Genomic DNA, 14,145 nt, shown 5'->3' with positions numbered 1-14,145 from the left:
TGCGTGAGGGTTGAAAAAGCTGAAGTGCGTTAAAAAGTATGAACCAATTGCTCGGCTTGTCATCGGGGTTGTGCACGATAAATACTTTGTGTTAAGAAGACAGAGCATGACAAGACTATATGATTTTGTAGGGATAGCTTTCTTTAGCGTTGATATTTTGAAAGACATGATTGTTTGTTGGGATGCCTGATTATTGATGTCTTTATGTCAAATTATAGACTATTGCTTTGAATCACTTGTGTCTTAATATTCATGCCATGATTATATATATGATCGAGTTTATGCTAGGTAGCATTCCACATCAAAATTTATCTTTTTTATCATTCACTTGCTCGAGGACGAGCAGGAATTAAGCTTGGGGATGCTGATACGTCTCCGTCGTATCTATAATTTTTTATTGTTTCATGCCAATATTATACCACTTTCACATATTTTTGGTAACTTTTTATATGATTTATTGGACTAACCTATTGATCCAGTGCCCAGTGCCAGTTCCTGTTTTTTGCATGTTTTTTGTATCGCAGAAAATCCATATCAAACAAAGTCCAAATGCAATAAAATTTCACGGAGAATTATTTTGGAATATATGTGACTTTTGGGAGTTGGAATCACCGCAAACAGAGGCCCACACAGCCCACAACACACCAGGGCGTGCCAGAGGCCCCTGGCATGTGTGGTAGTTTGTGCCCTCCTCGAACGTCAGTTGGAGCTCTACTTCGGGCGCAAGGAAGCTTATATCCGGAATAAAATCGTGTCAAAATCTCAGAGCAATCAGAGTTACGGATCTCCGGAAATATAGAAAACGGTTTTTGGCCAGATTTGGGAAATGCGAAACAGAAGAGAACAGAGAGGGAGATCCAATCTCGGAGGGGCTCCCGCCCCTCCGCCGCCATGGAGACCATAGGCCAGAGGGGGATCCCTCCTCCCATCTAGGGGGAGGCCAAGGAAGAAGAAGGGGGAGGGGGCTCTCTCCCCCTCTCTCCCGGTGAGGGAGTCCTGGATTAAGGGGTCCTCGGGCGTCCGGGCTATGTGATGTGGGTCGGACTAATGGGTCGTGAAGATACAAGACAGAAGACTTCCGCCCGTGTCTGGATGGGACTCCCCTTTGCGTGGAAGGCAAGCTTGGCGTTCGGATATGAAGATTCCTTTCTCTGTAAACCGACTTTGTACAACCCTAGGTCCCTCTGGTGTCTATATAAACCGGAGGGTTTAGTCCGTAGAGACAATTATAATCATACCGACTAGACAGCTAGGGTTTAGCCATTACGATCTTGAGGTAGATCAACTCTTGTAACCCCATATTCATCCAAGGTAATCAAGCAGGAAGTAGGGTATTACCTCCATCGTGAGGGCCCGAACCTGGGTAAACCTCGTGTCCCTGTCTCCTGTTACCTTCGATCCTTAGACACACTGTTCGGGACCCCCTACCCGAGATCTGCCGGTTTTGACACCGACATTGGTGCTTTCATTGAGAGTTCCTCTGTGGCGTCGACAATAGGATTGATGGCTCGCCTTGTTATCAAGGATAGTATCACTTCCGGAGAAGCCCTGGCCTCAGGCCAAACCCTCCGCTGGCCAGCTTTACCATGGTCGCCCGTTCGGCCTTTAAGCCAACGATGACTTCCCAAGTCGTCGAAAATCGCCTCCGTGTTGACCCCGAATACTCCAAACGGATGGATCCGGCGGATTTCTCGTCTTTAAACGAACTCCTGGATCGCATCGCCGCCCTGGGGGTCGCTTCAGACTATTATCGGATTGGGCTTAAACCCGATCAGAGAGAAATCAAATCTCCGCCGATCACCCATCAGATAGCGGTCATAGACGAGCGAAACAACGACTCTTCCCTATGTTGAACAAGCTATGTTTGGATCTCCGAGCTCGAAGAGCCGGATACCCGTCTGCCGGGGGACACTCCCAATCCTCCGAACCTAGAACCGGGCATTGAGCCTAAAGAATCATTGGACATCACAGAGCGACTGATAAACTCGGATGTTTTCCAAACTCCAGACTCCACATTGGGTCAGGGTTCGGACTTAACGCCACCCACCCACCATAAGCAATATTCGCCAAGCAATTCCGGTCCCCCGGATATATGCGACCTCATGTACGTACGGCAGCAGTCTAGGGAAACAGTCCATCACTTCTGGGCCAGATTCTTCCTTGTCAAGGACAGGATTAAAGATTGCCACGACGAGGACGCGATTTCAGTATCCTGCAATAATTGCATGGACGAAGGAATTCTCAACGCCCTCAACTGTCATCGCGTACTACACTTCGCCGACTTGGCAACAATAGTGCAGAAGTACTGCGCAATGGAAAGCGCCTGGAAAACTTAGACTGCTCACTGGGAACCACTGGCCTCCATGCCACCTCCCTGGCGGGCAAAAAGGATGCACCCTCGCGGGGCACCCGACCCCGTAGGCAAGAAAATTAAATCCATTACGGGACGTGGAACCGTTCTTGAGGGATGGCTCGATAAGCCATGCAAGATACACATGGCACCGGATTCCGAACCAACCCACAGCCTTAGAGCATGCTGGATACACCGGCAAGTGGCCAAGAGCGGCGAGGATCTCCTCACCAAAAATACCTCAGAGCAGTACTCTCCGGAAGACGGCGACCTCAGTGTATTGATGGTCTTCGAGACTTTCGCTTCAAACAATCAGCGCAAGAGGGCACTCTGTGACCTTGCCAAAGTCTGCCAAGTCGCAGCAATAAATCCTTGGAACGACATGGCCATAACTTTTAATGCCGATGACTAACCAAAATTCCGGTCAATCCAGGCACCAGCCGCCTTAGTCCTCAATCCAATTGTGGATGGCTTTTGGCTCACTAAAGTGCTCATGGACGGCGGCAGTGGGCTGAACCTCATCTACGAGGACACGCTCAATAAAATGCAATTAGACAGAAGCCGCATCGAGCAAAGTAATACAACTTTTCGAGGAATCATTCCCAGTCGGGAAGCGAGATGCGCAGGAAAAAATTAAACTCGACGTGGTATTCGGCACGCCGGAGAACTATCGGTCTGAAGAGATAACCTTCCAAGTGGCCCTTTCAACAGTGGGTATCACGCCCTGTTGGGGCGAGATGCATTCACGCGCTTTCAAGCCATACCTCATTACGGGTATATGAAGCTCAAGATGCCCGGGCCTAACGGTATTATCACTCTCGCTAGTGATCCGGACATAGCACTCTGCGCTGAAAACAAAAGCGCATCCCTGGCGCTCGAGGCACTCTCCGAGGCTCTTGCAGCCAAAGAATTAACCGCACTACGCTCCACGGTGGATAGGGACGACGTAATCCTCGATAAACAGCCCAAATCCACCTCCTTCAAACCAGCAGATGAAATAGTCAAATTCCAAGTTTACCCGACGGACCCCAAGAAGACAGCTTCCATCGAGGCACAGCTGGACCCAACGGTCGACGCCGCACTACGCGCGTTCCTGCACGAGAACTGGGACATATTCGCCTGGCACCCTTCTGATATGCCAGGAATCCCATGCAGATTGGCCGAACACAGCCTCAATATATTGAAGGGATACAAGCCGGTCAAGCAAACACTGCGGCGCTTTTTTGAACCCAAACGACAAGCTATGGGGGAGGAGCTAGCCAAGTTAATTGAGGCCGGGTTCATCAGAGAAATAAAACGCCCGGAGTGGCTAGCAAACCTGGTGATGGTACCAAAGAAGGGTAAATCCTGGCACCTGTGTGTCGATTTCAAAGACCTCAACAAGGCCTGCCCTAAAGATCCCTTCCCCCTCCCCCACATTGATCAGATCATTGATGCTACTGCAGGACACGACTCACTGTGTTTCCTCGATGCGTACTCCGGATACCATCAAATCAAAATGAAGGAGTCTGATCAAGCCGCAACGGCCTTCATTACCCCATACAGGCCTTTCTACTTCAACACTATGCCCTTCGGGCTGAAAAACACCGGCGCCACCTACCAACGCATGATTCAAACATGCCTGGAGAAACAAAACGGCAAGACGGTCGAAGCATATGTGGATGACGTCGACATCAAAACTAAGCACGTCGAGTCACTAGTAGACAACATGCGTCTCACATTTGACAACCTCCGTACATATGACATCAAGCTCAATCCGGAAAAGTGTGTCTTCGGCGTCCCCGCCGGAAAACTGCTGGGCTTCATCATTTCCAATAGAGGAATTGAGGCAAACCTAGACAAAATCTGAGCTTTGTCACAATTGGCTACACCAACAGACCTTAAACAGGTCCAAAAACTAGCCGGATGTGTGGCAGCTTTAAGCCGCTTTATCTCCAGATTAGGAGAAAAGGCATTACCACTATATCGCCTGCTCCAATGCACCGACCACTTCGAGTGGACGGACGCGGCAACGGCCGGACTGGAAGAAATAAAAGCTCTTTTAGCGAGCAACCCAATCCTGGCCGCGTCGAACATCGACGAACCCATGTTATTATACATCTCCGCAACACACCAGGTGGTGAGTGCAGTGCTCGTCGTTGAACGAGAGGAGGACGGACATAAATTCCCACTCCAGAAACCGGTATACTATGTATCCACTATCCTCACACCATGCAAATCCCAGTACCCTCATTACCAAAAGATAACATATGCGGTTTTCATGGCATCCCGGAAGCTACGGCACTACTTCCAAGAGTGCTCGATCACGGTGGCTTCCAAAGTACCACTCAATGACATAATAAACAACCGCGATGCTACAGGCCGGATTGCCAAGTGGGCCATTGAGCTCTTGCCATTCGATATAACATACAAACCACGCCGAGCCATTAAATCCCAAGTATTGGCCGACTTCGTCGCTGAACGGACAGAGGCCAAACTCCCTAAAGAGTACGGCACATATTCCAACTGGGTCATGCACTTCGATGGCTCTAAAATGCTGGCCGGTTTAGGAGTGGGCATTGTCTTAACATCCCCCACAGGAGACACGGTCCAGTACGTACTCCAAATATTATACACTGACTCCAATAACGCAGCCGAATACGAGGCCTTATTGCATGGTCTTCGGATGGCTGTCTCCATGGGCATACAACGCCTGGAGGTGCGCGGGGATTCAAATCACGCAATATCCCAAATAAACGGAGACTTCAACGCCAAAGATCCGAAGATGGCGGCCTATCATAACGCCGTACTCAAAATGTCAGCTCGGTTCGAGGGTCTCGAGTTTCATCATGTGGCTCGAGAAAGCAATCAAGCGGCGGATGTCCTTGCTCGCATGGGCGCCAAGCGTGACCCTGTCCCGCCCAACATCTTTTTGGAAAGGCTCTTCAAGCCATCCATGGTGTGGCAGGATGAGAGCGGCAACCCTAGTCCGGATCCGATTATACCCCCAGATTCCGAACACAATACTGATATCATCAGGGGCTCAGCCACCGAAATAACACCATCGGCCCATCTAATAATGGCAGTAATTTCCCCATGGACCGAACCCTTCTTGGCCTACCTTAATAGGCAGAACTCCCTGAGGATCAGAATGAGGCTCGACGCATCGTTCGACATTCAAAACCCTAGAAGGTTCATGAAGGAGAGCTCTATAAGAAGAGCGCTACAGGAATACTTCAAAGATGTATCTCCGAAGAAGAAGGACGGCAGCTCCTGGCCGAAATCCATGCTGGTCTCGGCGGTCACCAGACACGGCTTGGGCTCTTGTAAGTAAAGCCTTTCGTACCGGTTTCCTCTAGCCGACGGCCCGAGCAGATGCACGGGACCTTGTCCAACGTTGTGTGGGATGCCAACTCTTCGCCAATCAAAGCCATATGCCGCCTACCACCCTACAAACAATCCCCATTACTTGGCCTTTTGCGGTCTGGGGGCTTGATATGGTCGGACCCCTTAAAGGGGGAAGCCATAAGAAAAAATATCTACTGGTCATGGTAGATAAATTCACTAAGTGGATAGAGGCCAAACCAGTTAAAACAGCCGAAGCCGGACCAGTGATAGACTTTATATCCGGTGTCGTACACCGTTACAGTGTCCCACATAGCATAATCACAGATAATGGCTCCAACTTTATAGCCGACGAAGTGAAAACCTGGTGTGCTAACCTGGGCATCAAGCTCGATTACGCCTCCGTCTATCACCCCCAAACAAACGTCCAAGTCGAACGAGCTAATGGTCTTATCATGAGCGGCATCAAGCCTAGACTAGTTCGGTCTTTAAAAGAATCAGACAAACACTGGGTCGAGGAGCTCGACTCCGTACTCTGGGGGTTGCGGACCACGCCCAATCGCACTACCGGTTACACACCATTCTTCATGGTGTACGGCGCAGAGGCTGATTGATACGTTCATTTTGCATCATGATTTTATATCGATATTTATTGCATTATGGGCTGTTATTACACATTATGTCACAATACTTATGCCTATTCTCTTTTATTTTACAAGGTTTACATAAGGAGGGAGAATGCCGGCAGCTGGAATTCTGGGCTGGAAAAGGAGCAAATATTAGAGACCTATTCTGCACAACTCCAAAAGTCCTGAAACTCCACGAAAGTTATTTTTGGAAATAATAAAAATACTGAGCGGAAGAAATACCAGAGGGGGCCCACACCCTGGCCACGAGGGTTGGGGCCGCGCCCTACCCCCCTGGGCGCGCCCCCTGCCTCGTGGGCCTCTTGTTGGCCCTCCGGTGCCCATCTTCTACTATATGAAGTCTTTCGTCCGAAGAAAAATCATAAGCAAGCTTTCGGGACGAGACTCCGCCGCCATGAGGCGGAACCTTGGCGGAACCAATCTAGGGCTCCGGCAGAGCTGTTCTGCTGGAGACACTTCCCTCCGGGAGGGGGAAATCATCGCCATCGTCATCACCAACGCTCCTCTCATCGGGAGAGGGCAATCTCCATCAACATCTTCACCAGCACCATCTCCTCTCAAACCCTAGTTCATCTCTTGTATCCAATTCTTGTCCCTAAGTCTGGGATTGGTACCTGTAGGTTGCTAGTAGTATTGATTACTCCTTGTAGTTGATGCTAGTTGGTTTATTTGGTGGAAGATCATATGTTTAGATCCTTTATGCATATTAATACTCCTCTGATTATGAACATGAATATGTTTTGTGAGTAGTTACGTTTGTTCCTGAGGACATGGGAGAAGTCTTGCTATTAGTAGTCATGTGAATTTGGTATTCGTTCGATATTTTGATGAGATTTATGTTGTCTCTCCTCTAGTGGTGTTATGTGAACGTCGACTACATGACACTTCACCATTATTTGGGCCTATAGGAAGGCATTGGGAAGTAATAAGTAGATGATGGGTTGCTAGAGTGACAGAACCTTAAACCCTACTTTATGTGTTGCTTCGTAAGGGGCTGATTTGGATCCATATGTTTCATGCTATGGTTAGGTTTACCATAATACTTCTTTTGTAGTTGCGTATGCTTGCAATAGGAGTTAATCATAAGTGGGATGCTTGTCCAAGTAAGGACAGCACCCAAGCACTGGTCCACCCACATATCAAATTATCAAAGTACCGAACGCGAATCATATGAACGTGATGAAAACTAGCTTGACGATAATTCCCATGTGTCCTCGGGAGCGTTTTCCTTTATATAAGAGTTTGTCCAGGCTTGTCCTTTGCTAGAAAAAGGATTGGGCCACCTTGCTGTACTTTATTTACTTTTGTTACTTGTTGCTCGTTACAAATTATCTTATCACAAAACTATCTGTTACCTATAATTTCAGTGCTTGCAGAGAATACCTTGCTGAAAACCGCTTATCATTTCCTTCTGCTCCTCGTTGGGTTCGACACTCTTACTTATCGAAAGGACTATGATAGATCCCCTATACTTCTGGGTCATCAAGACGCTTTTCTGGCGCCGTTGCCAGGGAGTGAAGCGCCTTTGGTAGGTGGAATTTGGTAAGGAAAAAATTTATATAGTGTGCTGAAATTTACTGTCACTTGTTACTATGGAAAGTAATCCTCTGAGGGGCTTGTTTGGGGTATCTTCACACCGACCAGTAGAGCAAAGAGTTGCTCCTCAACCTACTGAACCTACTGAAAATGAAAATGTCTACTTTGAGATTCCTTCGGGTATGATAGAAAAACTACTAGCTAATCCTTTTGCACGAGATGGAACAATGCATCCTGATGAGCACCTAATATATGTGGATGAAGTTTGTGGATTATTTAAGCTTGCAGGTGTGCCCGATGATGTTATTAAGAAGAAGGTCTTCCCTTTATCTTTGAAGGGAGATGCATTGACATGGTATAGGCTATGTGATGATATGGGATCATGGAACTACAAACGATTGAAATTGGAATTTCATCAGAAGTTTTATCCTATGCACCTTGTTCATCGTGATCACAATTATATATATATAATTTTTGGCCTCGCGAAGGAGAAAGCATCTCAAGCTTGGGGGAGGCTTAAATCAATGTTATATTCATGCCCCAATCATGAGCTCCCAAGAGAAATAATTATTCAAAAAATTTATGCTCGGCTTTCTGATAAAAAACAATCGCACCATGCTCGATACTTCTTGTGTTGGCTCTTTTACGATGAAGACTATTGAATTCAAATGGGATTTATTGGAAAGAATTAAACGCAACTCTGAATATTGGGACCTCGACGAAGGTAAGGAGTCAGGTATGACACCTAAGTTTGATTGTGTTAAATCTTTTATGGATACTGTTGAGGATATAGACCTGGGGGTCACCCGCCAGGAGGGCCGGGTTACTCCAAGGATCATTACCAGAAGCCCGGAGCTAAGTTTCAGGATAATGGGCTAGAGATGGGCTGAGACCCGGATATGGCTTAAAGCCCGTAGTTACAATCATTGTTATAATAGACTTGTAGTGTAAGGCAAGTATTGTTTTAGAGCCCGAGCCGGACACTCTTATGGGCCGGCCGGGACTCTAAGGGCTGCGGGGCGTCAGCCTCCCTATATAAAGGGACGACCCGGCAGCGGTTTTGGGACGACAACAATCTCTCCGAGAGCCGGGATAAGTGTTTAGCTCCCTGGCGATCGTAACCCTAATCAATAACACCTCGAACTGGACGTAGGCTTTTACCTTCACCGTAAGGGGCCAAACCAGTATAAACCCTCGTGTTCCTTGTCCCGCATAACCCCTTCAAGCTTCCTAGTTGCGATGGCTCCACGACTAAGTCCTAGCCCAAGGACATCTGCCGTGACAATTCCACGACAGTTGGCGCCCACCGTGGGGCGAGCGCACGGTGGATTTGAGTTCTTGAAGGACAGCTTCGAAGGGCTCAAGGGATACGTTGTGGGCCGGATGACCAAGAGTCGTCGCGGCAGGCTCTACATCGACGACGCGGACTGGGGCCCCGACGCCGGCTCAGTGGAGTACGGGTACCGGGTCCCCTTTGGCGGAATTCATGTCTTCATTGGCAAGGTTGGTGAGCCGGGCCGCGAGCCGGGTCTCTGCGCCGATCTCATCGAAACGGCTCAGCGCACACGACCCGCCCGGGCCCGGCCTGCCTTAAAACGCGCTTTTGTGGGATGCATCCATGGAAGGCCCTCCGATCCATCTGGGTCTAGGGATGAGGCGGCCGCCGGCTCTGACGGCGAGTCGGCCGCTGATGAGTCAAACTCGTTGTACCAACTTCAAGATGGCAGGCTCATGAGTTATTCCGATGGCAACAGTATTCCGGACCTTTTTGAGCCGCCAAGTCAGGTCGGAGTTTTTATGGCTGGTGCGCAGCCTGTTCAGAACCCCGCTACCGGATCAGAAAACCCGGAGCCTTCCCCGGCTCAGGTGCTGATGGATCTCACAGATAAGATGACGGCCCTGTTAACTGCCACGGTTGACCCGGCAGATCAAGCCCAGCATGACGCGGAGGTGGCACAGTTAAAATTGGATCTGATGAAAGCAAAAGAGGATCTTGCAGCAGAAGGGATCAGGCTGGCGGCGGAGCGGGCGGCTCTCGACGCCCGGACTCAGTTGATTCAGGCGCAATCCTTCCAACTCACGATGGATCAGAACGCGGCCAACAAGGTCATGAGAAGGAGGCATCAGAAGGCCCAGTCTCGACTCCCGCCGGTTTACGATCCACGCAATCTATTCAACACGCCGGGTGCGGGATCCAGTAACCCACCAGGGGTCATTGCGCCCGGGTCGGGACCCCTTATTCAGCCACTAGTAATGGGGCCTCCCCAGGCGCCCCCTGCCCCGCCTCAGTATGTGCCAATACCCCCGGGTCATTACGATAACCCGCTGGAGAACATGGTAGCTGCGGCAGCACGACTGGCGGCTCTTCCCGTTGACGGCAATTCTCCGGCAGCCGTTGAAACCCGCCGGGTCAGGGAACTCCTGCAGACGGCCCTAGCGCAGCAAGAGGCGTACTCCTACAGCCGGGACAGGATCCACTCAACTCCTCGCCCAGGCCAGAGCCCGAGTTACAGCCGGCACATGGTCTCGGCGACCGGCTCAAGTAATGTCCGACGCCATGGCCCGGCTCATGTTGGAACCTTCTACGCCGCAGACCAAGCACGGCAAGAGGCGGAGCAGGTGCCGCAATTGACGGCTTATCAGACCCCCCCGGCTTATCCAACGGCGTCCGTTGATGTGGGTATTTCTACCAGGACCGGGGGTGTCCCTTGTTTGGTGCCGGCCATCCGTAATGAACGTCTACCTAAGGATTTCAAGGGCCCTAGGAAGGTGCCTAACTATACAGCTGACTTACAGCCTGCGGCCTGGATTGAAAGTTATGAGATGGCTATGGAACTGCTAGAGGTCAGCGAGGCGGCCATGGCCAAATATTTCACCATGATTTTAGATGGAACTGCCCGCACGTGGTTAAAAGGGCTGCCACCGAACTCCATTGGGTCTTGGACTGAGCTGAAGGCCCGGTTCATTCAAAACTTCAAGGATACCTGTAGGCAGTCTATGTCAATTGTGGATTTGACTAACTGTAAGCAGCAGGAGGGTGAGTCCACGACCCATTGGGTTCGCCGGGTCAAGGAGATCATACATTCATCAGATAAGATGGACGCCGGCTCTGCAGTCTTGATGTTAGAACAGAACTGTCGTTTTGTGCCCCTAAAGATGAAGCTTGGGCGGCTTAAACGTGACTGCACGGATATGGGTACACTAATGGCGGCTCTTGTCAAATACGCTGATTCCGATGGTACCAAGGATCCCCCTTCAGATGATGAAAGGACAGGGAAGGGAAAGAAGAACGGCAATGGCAAGGGCCCTCAGTTTAACCCGGGGAATCAAGGAGGAGGCAAGCGCAAGGCCGATGGCAGCCTGGAGTTCGTAGCCAACACCCAAGGCAACAACCAGCGACGCAAGGGGAGGCCCCCTCCCCGAGGTGGCGGGTCAGGACCTTCTCTGGAGCAGCTGTTGAATGAACCTTGTCCGAGACACGGCTCTAGAGAGAAGCCAGCGACTCATCTGTGGAAGGATTGTGCTATCATGAAGGCCTTTAAAAACTACAATGGCCCGGGCGGCGGCCCAGGCGCAGGCGGCTCCGGCGCTGGCGGCTTTCATGGCCCGGGTGGCGGGTCAAATTCCGGTCCTCAGAACGGTCAAGGGGGCTTCAATCAACAGTCTGGTCAGGGTCATCAACAGCAACAGGGGGGCTATCAGACCAACCCGAAGCAACTTAGCGGTGGACAGTATCACATGTTCACCACTAGTTTGTGCAAACAAGACGAGAAGCTTCACAAGAGGGCTGTTAATGCTGTTGAGCCGGCGGTTCCACGCTACTTACGGTGGTCGGAGCAGCCCATAGTGTGGAGTAGGGAGGATCACCCTCCCCGGGTGGATAACCCGGGCCACCTGGCCTTAGTAGTGGCTCCTCAGGTGGGAGGCTATAAGTTCTCAAAGGTACTCATGGATGGAGGCAGCAGCATCAACATCCTCTATTATGAGACTTTCCGTCGTATGGGGCTAGTTGATAAGAACCTCAGCCAGTCAAATACTATCTTCCATGGTGTGGTACCCGGTAAGTCGGCTTATCCAGTCGGCAAGATCGAATTGGAAGTGGCTTTTGGTGATGAAAACAACTACAGGGTGGAGAAGTTGACCTTTGAGGTGGTCAAGATAAGAAGTCCATACCATGCTATATTCGGACGGCCGGCTTACGCCAAGTTCATGGCACGGCCGTGTTATGTGTACTTACAGCTCAAGATGCCGGGTCACAATGGGACCATTACAGTTCACGGCAGCTGGAAAGTGGCTCTGGAGTGTGAGGAAGGTGACGCGGCTTATGCAGAGTCTGTTTGTGCCACAGAAGAGTTGAAATTTTATAAAGACAATGTTGACCCAACAGATATGACCTCTCTGAAAAAGCCAACCACGGAGAATGAACCAGCAATGAAGTTTAAATCAGCCGATGAGACTAAACTTGTTGATTTTGTTCCAGGTGACTCGTCTCAGCAGTTCAGCATCAGTGCAAATCTGGACCCGAAATAGGAAGGCGCGCTCATCGAGTTCATCCTTGAGAATAGGGACATCTTTGCATGGAAACCTTCTGACATGCCAGGTGTACCTAGAGAACTCGCTGAGCACACTCTCAATGTGGATCCAAAATTTAAGCCGGTCAGACAGTTCCTTCGACGGTTTAACGAAGAGAGGCGGAAGGCTATTGGTGAAGAAGTGGCCCGGCTTTTGGCGGCCGGGTTCATTGTTGAGGTTTTTCACCCAGAGTGGTTGGCTAACCCGGTGCTTGTACTTAAAAAGAACGGCACCTGGCGGATGTGTGTGGACTACACGGACTTGAACAAGGCGTGTCCGGCTGATCCTTTTGCTCTCCCCCGTATCGATCAAATCATTGACGCCACGGCAGGTTGTGCACGCTTAAGTTTCTTGGATGCTTATTCCGGGTATCATCAGATTAAGATGGCAGTTAAGGACCAGGAGAAGACGGCGTTCATCACTCCCTTTGGAGCCTTCTGCTATGTGTCTATGCCCTTTGGACTCAAGTGTGCACAGGCGACTTACCAGCGTTGTGTGCAGAATTGCCTTCATAAGCAGATCGGGCGCAATGTTCACGCTTACGTGGACGACATTGTGGTTAAATCCATCAAGGAGGAAACCCTGATAGATGACTTAAGGGAAACCTTCGACAATCTCCGGGTCTATAAGATGATGCTTAACCCGGCCAAATGTGTTTTTGGTGTTCCTGCAGGCAAACTATTGGGCTTCTTGGTTTCTGACAGGGGCATTGAGGCTAACCCAGAGAAGATCAAAGCTATCACTTCTCTAGCTAAGCCGGCATGTATAAATGACGTTCAGCGTCTGGCGGGTCGCATCGCTGCGTTAAGCCGGTTTATAAGCCGTTTGGGTGAGAAGGCTATGCCCTTATATCAATTGATGAAGAAAACTGATAACTTTGTCTGGAATGATGCAGCTAATACCGCCTTCGAGGATTTGAAAAAGCAACTGGCAGAGCCCCCCGTCCTTGCTGCTCCGGTTGATAAGGAGCCCTTGCTACTGTATGTAGCGGCAAACGCACGAGCTGTCAGCGTGGCTATTGTGGTGGAGCGCAAGGAGGCAGGTAAGGAGCATCCGGTTCAGCGGCCGGTTTATTATGTCAGTGAGGTGCTCATTGAGTCCAAGCAGCGGTATCCGCATTGGCAGAAGCTCGTATATGGGGTATTTATGGCGAGCCGGAAGCTTAAGCATTACTTTCAAGGTCATCCCATCACTGTGGTCAGTTCCGCCCCTCTCGGTGATATTATCCAGAACAGAGAGGCTACAGGGAGAATTGCTAAGTGGGCTATAGAACTTGGACCTCATGACCTCAAATATGTGCCACGCACTGCTGTTAAGTCTCAGGCCTTGATAGATTTCATCAATGATTGGACAGAGTCACAAGTACCCGAGCAAAAGCCGGATAACACTTATTGGACTATTCACTTTGATGGGTCCAGGCAGCTGGAGGGCTCGGGGGCTGGTGTGGTCTTGGCTTCCCCTAAAGGCGACAAGTTCCATTATGTGCTACGGTTGATGTTTCCTTGCACTAATAATGCGGCTGAGTACGAGGCTTTGCTCCACGGTCTTCGGGTGGCTAAGGAGATGAGCTTAAGCCGGCTGAGGTGCTTTGGTGACTCAGACTTGGTGGCTCAACAAGTATCAGGCACCTGGGATTCTAAGGATCCTCTAATGGCGGCTTATCGCCGCAAGGTTGATGCCATTGCCGGGCACTTTCAGGGATATCAAGTGGAGCAC

The sequence above is a fragment of the Aegilops tauschii genome, chromosome 2 (genome assembly GCF_002575655.3).
Source record: "Aegilops tauschii subsp. strangulata cultivar AL8/78 chromosome 2, Aet v6.0, whole genome shotgun sequence".
Taxonomy (NCBI): Eukaryota; Viridiplantae; Streptophyta; class Magnoliopsida; order Poales; family Poaceae; genus Aegilops; species Aegilops tauschii.
This window is presented reverse-complemented; position numbering follows the sequence as displayed.